The 15,381-nt window shown below is 47.2% G+C and overlaps 39 non-coding genes across 39 annotated transcripts; all 39 read right to left on the bottom strand.

Moving 5' to 3' along the window:
* Positions 1-220: 220 nt before the first annotated feature.
* Positions 221-412, bottom strand: LOC133017370 (U2 spliceosomal RNA). Its single transcript, XR_009682685.1, has one exon. It is a non-coding gene; the product is annotated as a U2 spliceosomal RNA (small nuclear RNA).
* A 180-nt stretch (positions 413-592) lies between these two features.
* LOC133016638 (U5 spliceosomal RNA) lies at positions 593-705 on the bottom strand. The gene has a single exon (XR_009682001.1). It is a non-coding gene; the product is annotated as a U5 spliceosomal RNA (small nuclear RNA).
* A 298-nt stretch (positions 706-1,003) lies between these two features.
* Positions 1,004-1,195, bottom strand: LOC133016426 (U2 spliceosomal RNA). Its single transcript, XR_009681808.1, has one exon. It is a non-coding gene; the product is annotated as a U2 spliceosomal RNA (small nuclear RNA).
* A 180-nt stretch (positions 1,196-1,375) lies between these two features.
* LOC133016636 (U5 spliceosomal RNA) lies at positions 1,376-1,488 on the bottom strand. Its single transcript, XR_009682000.1, has one exon. It is a non-coding gene; the product is annotated as a U5 spliceosomal RNA (small nuclear RNA).
* Positions 1,489-1,786: 298 nt separating this feature from the next.
* LOC133017369 (U2 spliceosomal RNA) lies at positions 1,787-1,978 on the bottom strand. The gene has a single exon (XR_009682684.1). It is a non-coding gene; the product is annotated as a U2 spliceosomal RNA (small nuclear RNA).
* A 180-nt stretch (positions 1,979-2,158) lies between these two features.
* LOC133016634 (U5 spliceosomal RNA) lies at positions 2,159-2,271 on the bottom strand. The gene has a single exon (XR_009681998.1). It is a non-coding gene; the product is annotated as a U5 spliceosomal RNA (small nuclear RNA).
* Positions 2,272-2,569: 298 nt separating this feature from the next.
* LOC133016332 (U2 spliceosomal RNA) lies at positions 2,570-2,761 on the bottom strand. The gene has a single exon (XR_009681719.1). It is a non-coding gene; the product is annotated as a U2 spliceosomal RNA (small nuclear RNA).
* A 180-nt stretch (positions 2,762-2,941) lies between these two features.
* On the bottom strand, positions 2,942-3,054 carry LOC133016791 (U5 spliceosomal RNA). The gene has a single exon (XR_009682145.1). It is a non-coding gene; the product is annotated as a U5 spliceosomal RNA (small nuclear RNA).
* A 298-nt stretch (positions 3,055-3,352) lies between these two features.
* On the bottom strand, positions 3,353-3,544 carry LOC133016282 (U2 spliceosomal RNA). The gene has a single exon (XR_009681671.1). It is a non-coding gene; the product is annotated as a U2 spliceosomal RNA (small nuclear RNA).
* Positions 3,545-3,724: 180 nt separating this feature from the next.
* LOC133016926 (U5 spliceosomal RNA) lies at positions 3,725-3,837 on the bottom strand. The gene has a single exon (XR_009682277.1). It is a non-coding gene; the product is annotated as a U5 spliceosomal RNA (small nuclear RNA).
* A 298-nt stretch (positions 3,838-4,135) lies between these two features.
* LOC133016371 (U2 spliceosomal RNA) lies at positions 4,136-4,327 on the bottom strand. The gene has a single exon (XR_009681755.1). It is a non-coding gene; the product is annotated as a U2 spliceosomal RNA (small nuclear RNA).
* A 180-nt stretch (positions 4,328-4,507) lies between these two features.
* Positions 4,508-4,620, bottom strand: LOC133016633 (U5 spliceosomal RNA). Its single transcript, XR_009681997.1, has one exon. It is a non-coding gene; the product is annotated as a U5 spliceosomal RNA (small nuclear RNA).
* Positions 4,621-4,917: 297 nt separating this feature from the next.
* On the bottom strand, positions 4,918-5,109 carry LOC133016420 (U2 spliceosomal RNA). Its single transcript, XR_009681802.1, has one exon. It is a non-coding gene; the product is annotated as a U2 spliceosomal RNA (small nuclear RNA).
* A 180-nt stretch (positions 5,110-5,289) lies between these two features.
* On the bottom strand, positions 5,290-5,402 carry LOC133016632 (U5 spliceosomal RNA). Its single transcript, XR_009681996.1, has one exon. It is a non-coding gene; the product is annotated as a U5 spliceosomal RNA (small nuclear RNA).
* Positions 5,403-5,700: 298 nt separating this feature from the next.
* On the bottom strand, positions 5,701-5,892 carry LOC133016307 (U2 spliceosomal RNA). Its single transcript, XR_009681695.1, has one exon. It is a non-coding gene; the product is annotated as a U2 spliceosomal RNA (small nuclear RNA).
* A 180-nt stretch (positions 5,893-6,072) lies between these two features.
* On the bottom strand, positions 6,073-6,185 carry LOC133016631 (U5 spliceosomal RNA). The gene has a single exon (XR_009681995.1). It is a non-coding gene; the product is annotated as a U5 spliceosomal RNA (small nuclear RNA).
* A 298-nt stretch (positions 6,186-6,483) lies between these two features.
* On the bottom strand, positions 6,484-6,675 carry LOC133016360 (U2 spliceosomal RNA). The gene has a single exon (XR_009681745.1). It is a non-coding gene; the product is annotated as a U2 spliceosomal RNA (small nuclear RNA).
* A 180-nt stretch (positions 6,676-6,855) lies between these two features.
* LOC133016630 (U5 spliceosomal RNA) lies at positions 6,856-6,968 on the bottom strand. Its single transcript, XR_009681994.1, has one exon. It is a non-coding gene; the product is annotated as a U5 spliceosomal RNA (small nuclear RNA).
* A 298-nt stretch (positions 6,969-7,266) lies between these two features.
* On the bottom strand, positions 7,267-7,458 carry LOC133016462 (U2 spliceosomal RNA). Its single transcript, XR_009681843.1, has one exon. It is a non-coding gene; the product is annotated as a U2 spliceosomal RNA (small nuclear RNA).
* A 177-nt stretch (positions 7,459-7,635) lies between these two features.
* LOC133016527 (U5 spliceosomal RNA) lies at positions 7,636-7,750 on the bottom strand. The gene has a single exon (XR_009681896.1). It is a non-coding gene; the product is annotated as a U5 spliceosomal RNA (small nuclear RNA).
* Positions 7,751-8,048: 298 nt separating this feature from the next.
* Positions 8,049-8,240, bottom strand: LOC133016194 (U2 spliceosomal RNA). The gene has a single exon (XR_009681589.1). It is a non-coding gene; the product is annotated as a U2 spliceosomal RNA (small nuclear RNA).
* Positions 8,241-8,420: 180 nt separating this feature from the next.
* On the bottom strand, positions 8,421-8,533 carry LOC133016629 (U5 spliceosomal RNA). The gene has a single exon (XR_009681993.1). It is a non-coding gene; the product is annotated as a U5 spliceosomal RNA (small nuclear RNA).
* A 298-nt stretch (positions 8,534-8,831) lies between these two features.
* On the bottom strand, positions 8,832-9,023 carry LOC133017368 (U2 spliceosomal RNA). The gene has a single exon (XR_009682683.1). It is a non-coding gene; the product is annotated as a U2 spliceosomal RNA (small nuclear RNA).
* A 180-nt stretch (positions 9,024-9,203) lies between these two features.
* On the bottom strand, positions 9,204-9,316 carry LOC133016628 (U5 spliceosomal RNA). Its single transcript, XR_009681992.1, has one exon. It is a non-coding gene; the product is annotated as a U5 spliceosomal RNA (small nuclear RNA).
* Positions 9,317-9,614: 298 nt separating this feature from the next.
* On the bottom strand, positions 9,615-9,806 carry LOC133017366 (U2 spliceosomal RNA). The gene has a single exon (XR_009682681.1). It is a non-coding gene; the product is annotated as a U2 spliceosomal RNA (small nuclear RNA).
* A 180-nt stretch (positions 9,807-9,986) lies between these two features.
* Positions 9,987-10,099, bottom strand: LOC133016544 (U5 spliceosomal RNA). The gene has a single exon (XR_009681913.1). It is a non-coding gene; the product is annotated as a U5 spliceosomal RNA (small nuclear RNA).
* Positions 10,100-10,397: 298 nt separating this feature from the next.
* On the bottom strand, positions 10,398-10,589 carry LOC133016441 (U2 spliceosomal RNA). Its single transcript, XR_009681823.1, has one exon. It is a non-coding gene; the product is annotated as a U2 spliceosomal RNA (small nuclear RNA).
* Positions 10,590-10,765: 176 nt separating this feature from the next.
* Positions 10,766-10,878, bottom strand: LOC133016872 (U5 spliceosomal RNA). Its single transcript, XR_009682224.1, has one exon. It is a non-coding gene; the product is annotated as a U5 spliceosomal RNA (small nuclear RNA).
* A 298-nt stretch (positions 10,879-11,176) lies between these two features.
* On the bottom strand, positions 11,177-11,368 carry LOC133017365 (U2 spliceosomal RNA). The gene has a single exon (XR_009682680.1). It is a non-coding gene; the product is annotated as a U2 spliceosomal RNA (small nuclear RNA).
* A 181-nt stretch (positions 11,369-11,549) lies between these two features.
* LOC133016523 (U5 spliceosomal RNA) lies at positions 11,550-11,661 on the bottom strand. Its single transcript, XR_009681892.1, has one exon. It is a non-coding gene; the product is annotated as a U5 spliceosomal RNA (small nuclear RNA).
* Positions 11,662-11,959: 298 nt separating this feature from the next.
* LOC133016205 (U2 spliceosomal RNA) lies at positions 11,960-12,151 on the bottom strand. The gene has a single exon (XR_009681599.1). It is a non-coding gene; the product is annotated as a U2 spliceosomal RNA (small nuclear RNA).
* A 180-nt stretch (positions 12,152-12,331) lies between these two features.
* Positions 12,332-12,444, bottom strand: LOC133016909 (U5 spliceosomal RNA). Its single transcript, XR_009682260.1, has one exon. It is a non-coding gene; the product is annotated as a U5 spliceosomal RNA (small nuclear RNA).
* A 297-nt stretch (positions 12,445-12,741) lies between these two features.
* On the bottom strand, positions 12,742-12,933 carry LOC133017364 (U2 spliceosomal RNA). The gene has a single exon (XR_009682679.1). It is a non-coding gene; the product is annotated as a U2 spliceosomal RNA (small nuclear RNA).
* A 180-nt stretch (positions 12,934-13,113) lies between these two features.
* Positions 13,114-13,226, bottom strand: LOC133016962 (U5 spliceosomal RNA). Its single transcript, XR_009682311.1, has one exon. It is a non-coding gene; the product is annotated as a U5 spliceosomal RNA (small nuclear RNA).
* Positions 13,227-13,524: 298 nt separating this feature from the next.
* On the bottom strand, positions 13,525-13,716 carry LOC133016330 (U2 spliceosomal RNA). The gene has a single exon (XR_009681717.1). It is a non-coding gene; the product is annotated as a U2 spliceosomal RNA (small nuclear RNA).
* A 180-nt stretch (positions 13,717-13,896) lies between these two features.
* On the bottom strand, positions 13,897-14,009 carry LOC133016789 (U5 spliceosomal RNA). Its single transcript, XR_009682143.1, has one exon. It is a non-coding gene; the product is annotated as a U5 spliceosomal RNA (small nuclear RNA).
* Positions 14,010-14,307: 298 nt separating this feature from the next.
* Positions 14,308-14,499, bottom strand: LOC133016281 (U2 spliceosomal RNA). The gene has a single exon (XR_009681670.1). It is a non-coding gene; the product is annotated as a U2 spliceosomal RNA (small nuclear RNA).
* Positions 14,500-14,679: 180 nt separating this feature from the next.
* Positions 14,680-14,792, bottom strand: LOC133016925 (U5 spliceosomal RNA). Its single transcript, XR_009682276.1, has one exon. It is a non-coding gene; the product is annotated as a U5 spliceosomal RNA (small nuclear RNA).
* Positions 14,793-15,090: 298 nt separating this feature from the next.
* On the bottom strand, positions 15,091-15,282 carry LOC133017363 (U2 spliceosomal RNA). The gene has a single exon (XR_009682678.1). It is a non-coding gene; the product is annotated as a U2 spliceosomal RNA (small nuclear RNA).
* Between the last annotated feature and the right edge of the window lie 99 nt (positions 15,283-15,381).

The raw sequence follows: 15,381 nt of genomic DNA, 5'->3' as shown, positions 1-15,381 counted from the left end.
CATGTCAGAGCCCAGTATGCAACATTCCCACCCCGCCCCCATCTGGCAACCAAAATTATACACGTCTTTATTAGCTCCTGCCCTGACTACTGTGATTGGCTTTTAAACCAGTTTAAGCGATAGATCCCTGAACCACTTACATTGGGTCCAAATAGCTGACTCTGGTTTCTCACCAAGTCTACCAGCAGGTCTTGAGTGTTTGCTTTTCTACAGGGTAAGAACAGAGTGCACCGTTCCCAGCGGCACTGCAATGCTAGGTCGATGCGTGGAGAGAAGGGAGCAAGCTCCACATTTCTGCTCCTCTTGCCAAAAATCTGCTTAATATGTAGTCCTCATATAGAGGACATATCAGATATTAAACTGATAAGAACAGATACTACACTTGATCTTAGCCAAAAGGCCGAGAAGCGATAATCCCCAAGTGTTGGATGTCCACGCCAGGCTCTTGGCACAAATCTCACTTGAGATGGTGCCACATTTGGAGGTGTGCATAACGATGGCTGCTGCTTATCACCTCCGCCCGAGCTCTCCTTTGTGGACGCTTGATTTCTGACCTAGACAGCTCTTTGACTTTTCACAATTTCAAAAGGCTCAGCCATGAAGCAAAGCCTGCCAAAAATATATTCAACTCATGTTTGTTCCTCTCCACGGAAGTCTTTAGTAAAAGGCGAAAGACTTGTGCGTTATGAAGAGAAACCAGAGTCAGCATGGCCCTGTGTTGGAGAGCAGCGGTGGAGACTCTCGGTCACATTCACCACCTTCACGGTAGGCCTTTTCTTTCCGCATGTCAGAGCCCAGTATGCAACATTCCCACCCCGCCCCCATCTGGCAACCAAAATTATACACGTCTTTATTAGCTCCTGCCCTGACTACTGTGATTGGCTTTTAAGCCTGTTTAAGCGATAGATCCCTGAACCACTTACATTGGGTCCAAATAGCTGACTCTGGTTTCTCACCAAGTCTACCAGCAGGTCTTGAGTGTTTGCTTTTCTACAGGGTAAGAACAGAGTGCACCGTTCCCAGCGGCACTGCAATGCTAGGTCAATGCGTGGAGAGAAGGGAGCAAGCTCCACATTTCTGCTCCTCTTTCCAAAAATCTGCTTAATATGTAGTCCTCATATAGACGACATATCAGATATTAAACTGATAAGAACAGATACTACACTCGATCTTAGCCAAAAGGCCGAGAAGTGATAATCCCCAAGTGTTGGATGTCCACGCCAGGCTCTTGGCACAAATCTCACTTGATATGGTGCCACATTTGGAGGTGTGCATAACGATGGCTGCTGCTTATCACCTCCGCCCAAGCTCTCCTTTGTGGACGCTTGATTTCTGACCTAGACAGCTCTTTGACTTTTCACAATTTCAAAAGGCTCAGCCATGAAGCAAAGCCTGCCAAAAATATATTCAACTCATGTTTGTTCCTCTCCACGGAAGTCTTTAGTAAAAGGCGAAAGACTTGTGCGTTATGAAGAGAAACCAGAGTCAGCATGGCCCTGTGTTGGAGAGCAGCGGTGGAGCCTCTCGGTCACATTCACCACCTTCACGGTAGGCCTTTTCTTTCCGCATGTCAGAGCCCAGTATGCAACATTCCCACCCCGCCCCCATCTGGCAACCAAAATTATACACGTCTTTATTAGCTCATGCCCTGACTACTGTGATTGGCTTTTAAGCCTGTTTAAGCGATAGATCCCTGAACCACTTACATTGGGTCCAAATAGCTGACTCTGGTTTCTCACCAAGTCTCCCAGCAGGTCTTGAGTGTTTGCTTTTCTACAGGGTAAGAACAGAGTGCACCGTTCCCAGCGGCACTGCAATGCTAGGTCGATGCGTGGAGAGAAGGGAGCAAGCTCCACATTTCTGCTCCTCTTGCCAAAAATCTGCTTAATATGTAGTCCTCATATAGAGGACATATCAGATATTAAACTGATAAGAACAGATACTACACTTGATCTTAGCCAAAAGGCCGAGAAGCGATAATCCCCAAGTGTTGGATGTCCACGCCACGCTCTTGGCACAAATCTCACTTGATATGGTGCCACATTTGGAGGTGTGCATAACGATGGCTGCTGCTTATCACCTCCGCCCGAGCTCTCCTTTGTGGACGCTTGATTTCTGACCTAGACAGCTCTTTGACTTTTCACAATTTCAAAAGGCTCAGCCATGAAGCAAAGCCTGCCAAAAATATATTCAACTCATGTTTGTTCCTCTCCACGGAAGTCTTTAGTAAAAGGCGAAAGACTTGTGCGTTATGAAGAGAAACCAGAGTCAGCATGGCCCTGTGTTGGAGAGCAGCGGTGGAGCCTCTCGGTCACATTCACCACCTTCACGGTAGGCCTTTTCTTTCCGCATGTCAGAGCCCAGTATGCAACATTCCCACCCCGCCCCCACCTGGCAACCAAAATTATACACGTCTTTATTAGCTCCTGCCCTGACTACTGTGATTGGCTTTTAAGCCTGTTTAAGCGATAGATCCCTGAACCACTTACATTGTGTCCAAATAACTGACTCTGGTTTCTCACCAAGTCTCCCAGCAGGTCTTGAGTGTTTGCTTTTCTACAGGGTAAGAACAGAGTGCACCGTTCCCAGCGGCACTGCAATGCTAGGTCGATGCGTGGAGAGAAGGGAGCAAGCTCCACATTTCTGCTCCTCTTGCCAAAAATCTGCTTAATATGTAGTCTTCATATAGAGGACATATCAGATATTAAACTGATAAGAACAGATACTACACTTGATCTTAGCCAAAAGGCCGAGAAGCGATAATCCCCAAGTGTTGGATGTCCACGCCACGCTCTTGGCACAAATCTCACTTGATATGGTGCCACATTTGGAGGTGTGCATAACGATGGCTGCTGCTTATCACCTCCGCCCGAGCTCTCCTTTGTGGACGCTTGATTTCTGACCTAGACAGCTCTTTGACTTTTCACAATTTCAAAAGGATCAGCCATGAAGCAAAGCCTGCCAAAAATATATTCAACTCATGTTTGTTCCTCTCCACGGAAGTCTTTAGTAAAAGGCGAAAGACTTGTGCGTTATGAAGAGAAACCAGAGTCAGCATGGACCTGTGTTGGAGAGCAGCGGTGGAGCCTCTCGGTCACGTTCACCACCTTCACGGTAGGCCTTTTCTTTCCGCATGTCAGAGCCCAGTATGCAACATTCCCACCCCGCCCCCATCTGGCAACCAAAATTATACACGTCTTTATTAGCTCCTGCCCTGACTACTGTGATTGGCTTTTAAGCCTGTTTAAGCGATAGATCCCTGAACCACTTACATTGGGTCCAAATAGCTGACTCTGGTTTCTCACCAAGTCTCCCAGCAGGTCTTGAGTGTTTGCTTTTCTACAGGGTAAGAACAGAGTGCACCGTTCCCAGCGGCACTGCAATGCTAGGTCGATGCGTGGAGAGAAGGGAGCAAGCTCCACATTTCTGCTCCTCTTGCCTAAAATCTGCTTAATATGTAGTCCTCATATAGAGGACATATCAGATATTAAACTGATAAGAACAGATACTACACTTGATCTTAGCCAAAAGGCCGAGAAGCGATAATCCCCAAGTGTTGGATGTCCACGCCAGGCTCTTGGCACAAATCTCAATTGAGATGGTGCCACATTTGGAAGTGTGCATAACGATGGCTGCTGCTTATCACCTCCGCCCGAGCTCTCCTTTGTGGACGCTTGATTTCTGACCTAGACAGCTCTTTGACTTTTCACAATTTCAAAAGGCTCAGCCATGAAGCAAAGCCTGCCAAAAATATATTCAACTCATGTTTGTTCCTCTCCACGGTAGTCTTTAGTAAAAGGCGAAAGACTTGTGCGTTATGAAGAGAAACCAGAGTCAGCATGGCCCTGTGTTGGAGAGCAGCGGTGGAGACTCTCGGTCACATTCACCACCTTCACGGTAGGCCTTTTCTTTCCGCATGTCAGAGCCCAGTATGCAACATTCCCACCCCGCCCCCATCTGGCAACCAAAATTATACACGTCTTTATTAGCTCCTGCCCTGACTACTGTGATTGGCTTTTAAGCCTGTTTAAGCGATAGATCCCTGAACCACTTACATTGGGTCCAAATAGCTGACTCTGGTTTCTCACCAAGTCTACCAGCAGGTCTTGAGTGTTTGCTTTTCTACAGGATAATCACAGAGTGCACCGTTCCCAGCGGCACTGCAATGCTAGGTCAATGCGTGGAGAGAAGGGAGCAAGCTCCACATTTCTGCTCCTCTTTCCAAAAATCTGCTTAATATGTAGTCCTCATATAGACGACATATCAGATATTAAACTGATAAGAACAGATACTACACTTGATCTTAGCCAAAAGGCCAAGAAGCGATAATCCCCAAGTGTTGGATGTCCACGCCAGGCTCTTGGCACAAATCTCACTTGATATGGTGCCACATTTGGAGGTGTGCATAACGATGGCTGCTGCTTATCACCTCCGCCCGAGCTCTCCTTTGTGGACGCTTGATTTCTGACCTAGACAGCTCTTTGACTTTTCACAATTTCAAAAGGCTCAGCCATGAAGCAAAGCCTGCCAAAAATATATTCAACTCATGTTTGTTCCTCTCCACGGAAGTCTTTAGTAAAAGGCGAAAGACTTGTGCGTTATGAAGAGAAACCAGAGTCATCATGGCTCTGTGTTGGAGAGCAGCGGTGGAGCCTCTCGGTCACATTCACCACCTTTAGGTAGGCCTTTTCTTTCCGCATGTCAGAGCCCAGTATGCAACATTCCCACCCCGCCCCCATCTGGCAACCAAAATTATACACGTCTTTATTAGCTCCTGCCCTGACTACTGTGATTGGCTTTTAAGCCTGTTTAAGCAATAGATCCCTGAACCACTTACATTGGGTCCAAATAGCTGACTCTGGTTTCTCACCAAGTCTCCCAGCAGGTCTTGAGTGTTTGCTTTTCTACAGGGTAAGAACAGAGTGCACCGTTCCCAGCGGCACTGCAATGCTAGGTCGATGCGTGGAGAGAAGGGAGCAAGCTCCACATTTCTGCTCCTCTTGCCAAAAATCTGCTTAATATGTAGTCCTCATATAGAGGACATATCAGATATTAAACTGATAAGAACAGATACTACACTTGATCTTAGCCAAAAGGCCGAGCAGCGATAATCCCCAAGTGTTGGATGTCCACGCCAGGCTCTTGGCACAAATCTCACTTGAGATGGTGCCACATAGGGAGGTGTGCATAACGATGGCTGCTGCTTATCACCTCCGCCCGAGCTCTCCTTTGTGGACGCTTGATTTCTGACCTAGACAGCTCTTTGACTTTTCACAATTTCAAAAGGCTCAGCCATGAAGCAAAGCCTGCCAAAAATATATTCAACTCATGTTTGTTCCTCTCCACGGAAGTCTTTAGTAAAAGGCGAAAGACTTGTGCGTTATGAAGAGAAACCAGAGTCAGCATGGACCTGTGTTGGAGAGCAGCGGTGGAGCCTCTCGGTCACGTTCACCACCTTCACGGTAGGCCTTTTCTTTCCGCATGTCAGAGCCCAGTATGCAACATTCCCACCCCGCCCCCATCTGGCAACCAAAATTATACACGTCTTTATTAGCTCCTGCCCTGACTACTGTGATTGGCTTTTAAGCCTGTTTAAGCGATAGATCCCTGAACCACTTACATTGGGTCCAAATAGCTGACTCTGGTTTCTCACCAAGTCTCCCAGCAGGTCTTGAGTGTTTGCTTTTCTACAGGGTAAGAACAGAGTGCACCGTTCCCAGCGGCACTGCAATGCTAGGTCGATGCGTGGAGAGAAGGGAGCAAGCTCCACATTTCTGCTCCTCTTGCCTAAAATCTGCTTAATATGTAGTCCTCATAAAGAGGACATATCAGATATTAAACTGATAAGAACAGATACTACACTTGATCTTAGCCAAAAGGCCGAGAAGCGATAATCCCCAAGTGTTGGATGTCCACGCCAGGCTCTTGGCACAAATCTCAATTGAGATGGTGCCACATTTGGAAGTGTGCATAACGATGGCTGCTGCTTATCACCTCCGCCCGAGCTCTCCTTTGTGGACGCTTGATTTCTGACCTAGACAGCTCTTTGACTTTTCACAATTTCAAAAGGCTCAGCCATGAAGCAAAGCCTGCCAAAAATATATTCAACTCATGTTTGTTCCTCTCCACGGAAGTCTTTAGTAAAAGGCGAAAGACTTGTGCGTTATGAAGAGAAACCAGAGTCAGCATGGCCCTGTGTTGGAGAGCAGCGGTGGAGACTCTCGGTCACATTCACCACCTTCACGGTAGGCCTTTTCTTTCCGCATGTCAGAGCCCAGTATGCAACATTCCCACCCCGCCCCCATCTGGCAACCAAAATTATACACGTCTTTATTAGCTCCTGCCCTGACTACTGTGATTGGCTTTTAAGCCTGTTTAAGCGATAGATCCCTGAACCACTTACATTGGGTCCAAATAGCTGACTCTGGTTTCTCACCAAGTCTACCAGCAGGTCTTGAGTGTTTGCTTTTCTACAGGATAAGAACAGAGTGCACCGTTCCCAGCGGCACTGCAATGCTAGGTCAATGCGTGGAGAGAAGGGAGCAAGCTCCACATTTCTGCTCCTCTTTCCAAAAATCTGCTTAATATGTAGTCCTCATATAGACGACATATCAGATATTAAACTGATAAGAACAGATACTACACTTGATCTTAGCCAAAAGGCCGAGAAGCGATAATCCCCAAGTGTTGGATGTCCACGCCAGGCTCTTGGCACAAATCTCACTTGATATGGTGCCACATTTGGAGGTGTGCATAACGATGGCTGCTGCTTATCACCTCCGCCCGAGCTCTCCTTTGTGGACGCTTGATTTCTGACCTAGACAGCTCTTTGACTTTTCACAATTTCAAAAGGCTCAGCCATGAAGCAAAGCCTGCCAAAAATATATTCAACTCATGTTTGTTCCTCTCCACGGAAGTCTTTAGTAAAAGGCGAAAGACTTGTGCGTTATGAAGAGAAACCAGAGTCAGCATGGCCCTGTGTTGGAGAGCAGCGGTGGAGCCTCTCGGTCACATTCACCACCTTCACGGTAGGCCTTTTCTTTCCGCATGTCAGAGCCCAGTATGCAACATTCCCACCCCGCCCCCATCTGGCAACCAAAATTATACACGTCTTTATTAGCTCCTGCCCTGACTACTGTGATTGGCTTTTAAGCCTGTTTAAGCGATAGATCCCTGAACCACTTACATTGAGTCCAAATAGCTGACTCTGGTTTCTCACCAAGTCTCCCAGCAGGTCTTGAGTGTTTGCTTTTCTAAAGGGTAAGAACAGAGTGCACCGTTCCCAGAGGCACTGCAATGCTAGGTCGATGCGTGGAGAGAAGGGAGCAAGGTCCACATTTCTGCTCCTCTTGCCAAAAATCTGCTTAATATGTAGTCCTCATATAGAGGACATATCAGATATTAAACTGATAAGAACAGATACTACACTTGAACTTAGCCAAAAGGCCGAGAAGCGATAATCCCCAAGTGTTGGATGTCCACGCCAGGCTCTTGGCACAAATCTCACTTGAGATGGTGCCACATTTGGAGGTGTGCATAACGATGGCTGCTGCTTATCACCTCCGCCCGAGCTCTCCTTTGTGGACGCTTGATTTCTGACCTAGACAGCTCTTTGACTTTTCACAATTTCAAAAGGCTCAGCCATGAAGCAAAGTCGCCAAAAATATATTCAACTCATGTTTGTTCCTCTCCACGGAAGTCTTTAGTAAAAGGCGAAAGACTTGTGCGTTATGAAGAGAAACCAGAGTCAGCATGGCCCTGTGTTGGAGAGCAGCGCTGGAGACTCTCGGTCACATTCACCACCTTTACGGTAGGCCTTTTCTTTCCGCATGTCAGAGCCCAGTATGCAACATTCCCACCCCGCCCCCATTTGGCAACCAAAATTATACACGTCTTTATTAGCTCCTGCCCTGACTACTGTGATTGGCTTTTAAGCCTGTTTAAGCGATAGATCCCTGAACCACTTACATTGGGTCCAAATAGCTGACTCTGGTTTCTCAACAAGTCTCCCAGCAGGTCTTGACTGTTTGCTTTTCTACAGGGTAAGAACAGAGTGCACCGTTCCCAGCGGCACTGCAATGCTAGGTCGATGCGTGGAGAGAAGGGAGCAAGCTCCACATTTCTGCTCCTCTTGCCAAAAATCTGCTTAATATGTAGTCCTCTCATAGAGGACATATCAGAAATTAAACTGATAAGAACAGATACTACACTTGATCTTAGCCAAAAGGCCGAGAAGCGATAATCCCCAAGTGTTGGATGTCCACGCCAGGCTCTTGGCACAAATCTCACTTGAGATGGTGCCACATTTGGAGGTGTGCATACCGATGGCTGCTGCTTATCACCTCCGCCCGAGCTCTCCTTTGTGGACGCTTGAATTCTGACCTAGACAGCTCTTTGACTTTTCACAATTTCAAAAGGCTCAGCCATGAAGCAAAGCCTGCCAAAAATATATTCAACTCATGTTTGTTCCTCTCCACGGAAGTCTTTAGTAAAAGGCGAAAGACTTGTGCGTTATGAAGAGAAACCAGAGTCAGCATGGCCCTGTGTTGGAGAGCAGCGGTGGAGCCTCTCGGTCACATTCACCACCTTCACGGTAGGCCTTTTCTTTCCGCATGTCAGAGCCCAGTATGCAACATTCCCACCCCGCCCCCATCTGGCAACCAAAATTATACACGTCTTTATTAGCTCCTGCCCTGACTACTGTGATTGGCTTTTAAGCCTGTTTAAGCGATAGATCCCTGAACCACTTACATTGGGTCCAAATAACTGACTCTGGTTTCTCACCAAGTCTCCCAGCAGGTCTTGAGTGTTTGCTTTTCTACAGGGTAAGAACAGAGTGCACCGTTCCCAGCGGCACTGCAATGCTAGGTCGATGCGTGGAGAGAAGGGAGCAAGCTCCACATTTCTGCTCCTCTTGCCAAAAATCTGCTTAATATGTAGTCCTCATATAGAGGACATATCAGATATTAAACTGATAAGAACAGATACTACACTTGATCTTAGCCAAAAGGCCGAGAAGCGATAATCCCCAAGTGTTGGATGTCCACGCCAGGCTCTTGGCACAAATCTCACTTGAGATGGTGCCACATTTGGAGGTGTGCATAACGATGGCTGCTGCTTATCACCTCCGCCCGAGCTCTCCTTTGTGGACGCTTGATTTCTGACCTAGACAGCTCTTTGACTTTTCACAATTTCAAAAGGCTCAGCCATGAAGCAAAGCCTGCCAAAAATATATTCAACTCATGTTTGTTCCTCTCCACGGAAGTCTTTAGTAAAAGGCGAAAGACTTGTGCGTTATGAAGAGAAACCAGAGTCAGCATGGCCCTGTGTTGGAGAGCAGCGATGGAGCCTCTCGGTCACATTCACCACCTTCACGGTAGGCCTTTTCTTTCCGCATGTCAGAGCCCAGTATGCAACATTCCCACCCCGCCCCCATCTGGCAACCAAAATTATACACGTCTTTATTAGCTCCTGCCCTGACTACTGTGATTGGCTTTTAAGCCTGTTTAAGCGATAGATCCCTGAACCACTTACATTGGGTCCAAATAGCTGACTCTGGTTTCTCACCAAGTCTCCCAGCAGGTCTTGAGTGTTTGCTTTTCTACAGGGTAAGAACAGAGTGCACCGTTCCCAGCGGCACTGCAATGCTAGGTCGATGCGTGGAGAGAAGGGAGCAAGCTCCACATTTCTGCTCCTCTTGCCAAAAATCTGCTTAATATGTAGTCCTCATATAGAGGACATATCAGATATTAAACTGATAAGAACAGATACTACACTTGATCTTAGCCAAAAGGCCGAGAAGCGATAATCCCCAAGTGTTGGATGTCCACGCCAGGCTCTTGGCACAAATCTCACTTGAGATGGTGCCACATTTGGAGGTGTGCATAACGATGGCTGCTGCTTATCACCTCCGCCCGAGCTCTCCTTTGTGGACGCTTGATTTCTGACCTAGACAGCTCTTTGACTTTTCACAATTTCAAAAGGCTCAGCCATGAAGCAAAGCCTGCCAAAAATATATTCAACTCATGTTTGTTCCTCTCCACGGAAGTCTTTAGTAAAAGGCGAAAGACTTGTGCGTTATGAAGAGAAACCAGAGTAAGCATGGCCCTGTGTTGGAGAGCAGCGGTGGAGCCTCTCGGTCACATTCACCACCTTCACGGTAGGCCTTTTCTTTCCGCATGTCAGAGCCCAGTATGCAACATTCCCACCCCGCCCCCATCTGGCAACCAAAATTATACACGTCTTTATTAGCTCCTGCCCTGACTACTGTGATTGGCTTTTAAGCCTGTTTAAGCGATAGATCCCTGAACCACTTACATTGGGTCCAAATAGCTGACTCTGGTTTCTCACCAAGTCTACCAGCAGGTCTTGAGTGTTTGCTTTTCTACAGGGTAAGAACAGAGTGCACCGTTCCCAGCGGCACTGCAATGCTAGGTCGATGTGTCGAGAGAAGGGAGCAAGCTCCACATTTCTGCTCCTCTTGCCAAAAATCTGCTTAATATGTAGTCCCCATATAGAGGACATATCAGATATTAAACTGATAAGAACAGATACTACACTTGATCTTAGCCAAAAGGCCGAGAAGCGATAATCCCCAAGTGTTGGATGTCCACGCCAGGCTCTTGGCACAAATCTCACTTGATATGGTGCCACATTTGGAGGTGTGCATAACGATGGCTGCTGCTTATCACCTCCGCCCGAGCTCTCCTTTGTGGACGCTTGATTTCTGACCTAGCTCTTTGACTTTTCACAATTTCAAAAGGCTCAGCCATGAAGCAAAGCCTGCCAAAAATATATTCAACTCATGTTTGTTCCTCTCCACGGAAGTCTTTAGTAAAAGGCGAAAGACTTGTGCGTTATGAAGAGAAACTAGAGTCAGCATGGCCCTGTGTTGGAGAGCAGCGGTGGAGCCTCTCGGTCACATTCACCACCTTCACGGTAGGCCTTTTCTTTCCGCATGTCAGAGCCCAGTATGCAACATTCCCACCCCGCCCCCATTTGGCAACCAAAATTATACACGTCTTTATTAGCTCCTGCCCTGACTACTGTGATTGGCTTTTAAGCCTGTTTAAGCGATAGATCCCTGAACCACTTACATTGGGTCCAAATAGCTGACTCTGGTTTCTCACCAAGTCTCCCAGCAGGTCTTGAGTGTTTGCTTTTCTACAGGGTAACAACAGAGTGCACCGTTCCCAGCGGCACTGCAATGCTAGGTCGATGCGTGGAGAGAAGGGAGCAAGCTCCACATTTCTGCTCCTCTTGCCAAAAATCTGCTTAATATGTAGTCCTCATATAGAGGACATATCAGATATTAAACTGATAAGAACAGATACTACACTTGATCTTAGCCAAAAGGCCGAGAAGCGATAATCCCCAAGTGTTGGATGTCCACGCCAGGCTCTTGGCACAAATCTCACTTGATATGGTGCCACATTTGGAGGTGTGCATAACGATGGCTGCTGCTTATCACCTCCGCCCGAGCTCTCCTTTGTGGACGCTTGATTTCTGACCTAGACAGCTCTTTAACTTTTCACAATTTCAAAAGGCTCAGCCATTAAGCAAAGCCTGCCAAAAATATATTCAACTCATGTTTGTTCCTCTCCACGGAAGTCTTTAGTAAAAGGCGAAAGACTTGTGCGTTATGAAGAGAAACCAGAGTCAGCATGGCCCTGTGTTGGAGAGCAGCGGTGGAGCCTCTCGGTCACATTCACCACCTTTACGGTAGGCCTTTTCTTTCCGCATGTCAGAGCCCAGTATGCAACATTCCCACCCCGCCCCCATTTGGCAACCAAAATTATACACGTCTTTATTTGCTCCTGCCCTGACTACTGTGATTGGCTTTTAAGCCTGTTTAAGCGATAGATCCCTGAACCACTTACATTGGGTCCAAATAGCAGACTCTGGTTTCTCACCAAGTCTCCCAGCAGGTCTTGAGTGTTTGCTTTTCTACAGGGTAAGAACAGAGTGCACCGTTCCCAGCGGCACTGCAATGCTAGGTCGATGCGTGGAGAGAAGGGAGCAAGCTCCACATTTCTGCTCCTCTTTCCAAAAATCTACTTAATATGTAGTCCTCATATAGAGGACATATCAGATATTAAACTGATAAGAACAGATACTACACTTGATCTTAGCCAGAAGGCCGAGAAGCGATAATCCCCAAGTGTTGGATGTCCACGCCAGGCTCTTGGCACAAATCTCACTTGAGATGGTGCCACATTTGGAGGTGTGCATAACGATGGCTGCTGCTTATCACCTCCGCCCGAGCTCTCCTTTGTGGACGCTTGATTACTGACCTAGACAGCTCTTTGACTTTTCACAATTTCAAAAGGCTCAGCCATGAAGCAAAGCCTGCCAAAAATATATTCAACTCATGTTTGTTCCTCTCCACAGAAGTCTTTAGTAAAAGGCGAAAGACTTGTGCGTTATGAAGAGAAACCAGAGTCAGCAAGGCCCTGTGTTGGAGAGCAGCGGTGGAGCCTCTCAGTCACATTCACCACCTTTACGGTAGATCTTTTCTTTCCGCATTTCAGAGCCCAGTATGCAACATTCCCACCCCGCCCCCATTTGGCAACCAAAATTATACACGTCTTTATTAGCTCCTGCCTTGACTACTGTGATTGGCTTTTAAGCCTGTTTAAGCGATTGATCCCTGAACCATTACATTGGGTCAAAATAGCTGACTCTGGTTTCTCACCAAGTCTCCCAGCAGGTCTTGAGTGTCTGCTTTTCTACAGGGTAAGAACAGAGTGCACCGTTCCCAGCGGCACTGCAATGCTAGGTCGATGCGTGGAGAGAAGGGAGCAAGCTCCACATTTCTGCTCCTCTTGCCAAAAATCTGCTTAATATGTAGTCCTCATATAGAGGACATATCAGATATTAAACTGATAAGAACAGATACTACACTTGATCTTAGCCAAAAGGCCGAGAAGCGATAATCCCCAAGTGTTGGATGTCCACGCCAGGCTCTTGGCACAAATCTCACTTGATATGGTGCCACATTTGGAGGTGTGCATAACGATGGCTGCTGCTTATCACCTCCGCCCGAGCTCTCCTTTGTGGACGCTTGATTTCTGACCTAGACAGCTCTTTGACTTTTCACAATTTCAAAAGGCTCAGCCATGAAGCAAAGCCTGCCAAAAATATATTCAACTCATGTTTGTTCCTCTCCACGGAAGTCTTTAGTAAAAGGCGAAACACTTGTGCGTTATGAAGAGAAACCAGAGTCAGCATGGCCCTGTGTTGGAGAGCAGCGGTGGAGCCTCTCGGTCACATTCACCACCTTTACGGTAGGCCTTTTCTTTCCGCATGTCAGAGCCCAGTATGCAACATTCCCACCCCGCCCCCATCTGGCAACCAAAATTATACACGTCTTTATTAGCTCCTGCCCTGACTACTGTGATTGGCTTTTAAGCCTGTTTAAGCGATAGATCCCTGAACCACTTACATTGGGTCCAAATAACTGACTCTGGTTTCTCACCAAGTCTCCCAGCAGGTCTTGAGTGTTTGCTTTTCTACAGGGTAAGAACAGAGTGCACCGTTCCCAGCGGCACTGCAATGCTAGGTCGATGCGTGGAGAGAAGGGAGCAAGCTCCACATTTCTGCTCCTCTTGCCAAAAATCTGCTTAATATGTAGTCTTCATATAGAGGACATATCAGATATTAAACTGATAAGAACAGATACTACACTTGATCTTAGCCAAAAGGCCGAGAAGCGATAATCCCCAAGTGTTGGATGTCCACGCCACGCTCTTGGCACAAATCTCACTTGATATGGTGCCACATTTGGAGGTGTGCATAACGATGGCTGCTGCTTATCACCTCCGCCCGAGCTCTCCTTTGTGGACGCTTGATTTCTGACCTAGACAGCTCTTTGACTTTTCACAATTTCAAAAGGATCAGCCATGAAGCAAAGCCTGCCAAAAATATATTCAACTCATGTTTGTTCCTCTCCACGGAAGTCTTTAGTAAAAGGCGAAAGACTTGTGCGTTATGAAGAGAAACCAGAGTCAGCATGGACCTGTGTTGGAGAGCAGCGGTGGAGCCTCTCGGTCACGTTCACCACCTTCACGGTAGGCCTTTTCTTTCCGCATGTCAGAGCCCAGTATGCAACATTCCCACCCCGCCCCCATCTGGCAACCAAAATTATACACGTCTTTATTAGCTCCTGCCCTGACTACTGTGATTGGCTTTTAAGCCTGTTTAAGCGATAGATCCCTGAACCACTTACATTGGGTCCAAATAGCTGACTCTGGTTTCTCACCAAGTCTCCCAGCAGGTCTTGAGTGTTTGCTTTTCTACAGGGTAAGAACAGAGTGCACCGTTCCCAGCGGCACTGCAATGCTAGGTCGATGCGTGGAGAGAAGGGAGCAAGCTCCACATTTCTGCTCCTCTTGCCTAAAATCTGCTTAATATGTAGTCCTCATATAGAGGACATATCAGATATTAAACTGATAAGAACAGATACTACACTTGATCTTAGCCAAAAGGCCGAGAAGCGATAATCCCCAAGTGTTGGATGTCCACGCCAGGCTCTTGGCACAAATCTCAATTGAGATGGTGCCACATTTGGAAGTGTGCATAACGATGGCTGCTGCTTATCACCTCCGCCCGAGCTCTCCTTTGTGGACGCTTGATTTCTGACCTAGACAGCTCTTTGACTTTTCACAATTTCAAAAGGCTCAGCCATGAAGCAAAGCCTGCCAAAAATATATTCAACTCATGTTTGTTCCTCTCCACGGTAGTCTTTAGTAAAAGGCGAAAGACTTGTGCGTTATGAAGAGAAACCAGAGTCAGCATGGCCCTGTGTTGGAGAGCAGCGGTGGAGACTCTCGGTCACATTCACCACCTTCACGGTAGGCCTTTTCTTTCCGCATGTCAGAGCCCAGTATGCAACATTCCCACCCCGCCCCCATCTGGCAACCAAAATTATACACGTCTTTATTAGCTCCTGCCCTGACTACTGTGATTGGCTTTTAAGCCTGTTTAAGCGATAGATCCCTGAACCACTTACATTGGGTCCAAATAGCTGACTCTGGTTTCTAACCAAGTCTCCCAGCAGGTCTTGAGTGTTTGCTTTTCTACAGGGTAAGAACAGAGTGCACCGTTCCCAGCGGCACTGCAATGCTAGGTCGATGCGTGGAGAGAAGGGAGCAAGCTCCACATTTCTGCTCCTCTTGCCAAAAATCTGCTTAATATGTAGTCCTCATATAGAGGACATATCAGATATTAAACTGATAAGAACAGATACTACACTTGATCTTAGCCAAAAGGCCGAGAAGCGATAATCCCCAAGTGTTGGATGTCCACGCCAGGCTCTTGGCACAAATCTCACTTGATATGGTGCCACATTTGGAGGTGTGCATAACGATGGCTGCTGCTTAT

Source organism: Limanda limanda, chromosome 12, assembly GCF_963576545.1.
Source record: "Limanda limanda chromosome 12, fLimLim1.1, whole genome shotgun sequence".
NCBI classification, from domain to species: domain Eukaryota; kingdom Metazoa; phylum Chordata; class Actinopteri; order Pleuronectiformes; family Pleuronectidae; genus Limanda; species Limanda limanda.
This window is presented reverse-complemented; position numbering and strand designations above follow the sequence as displayed.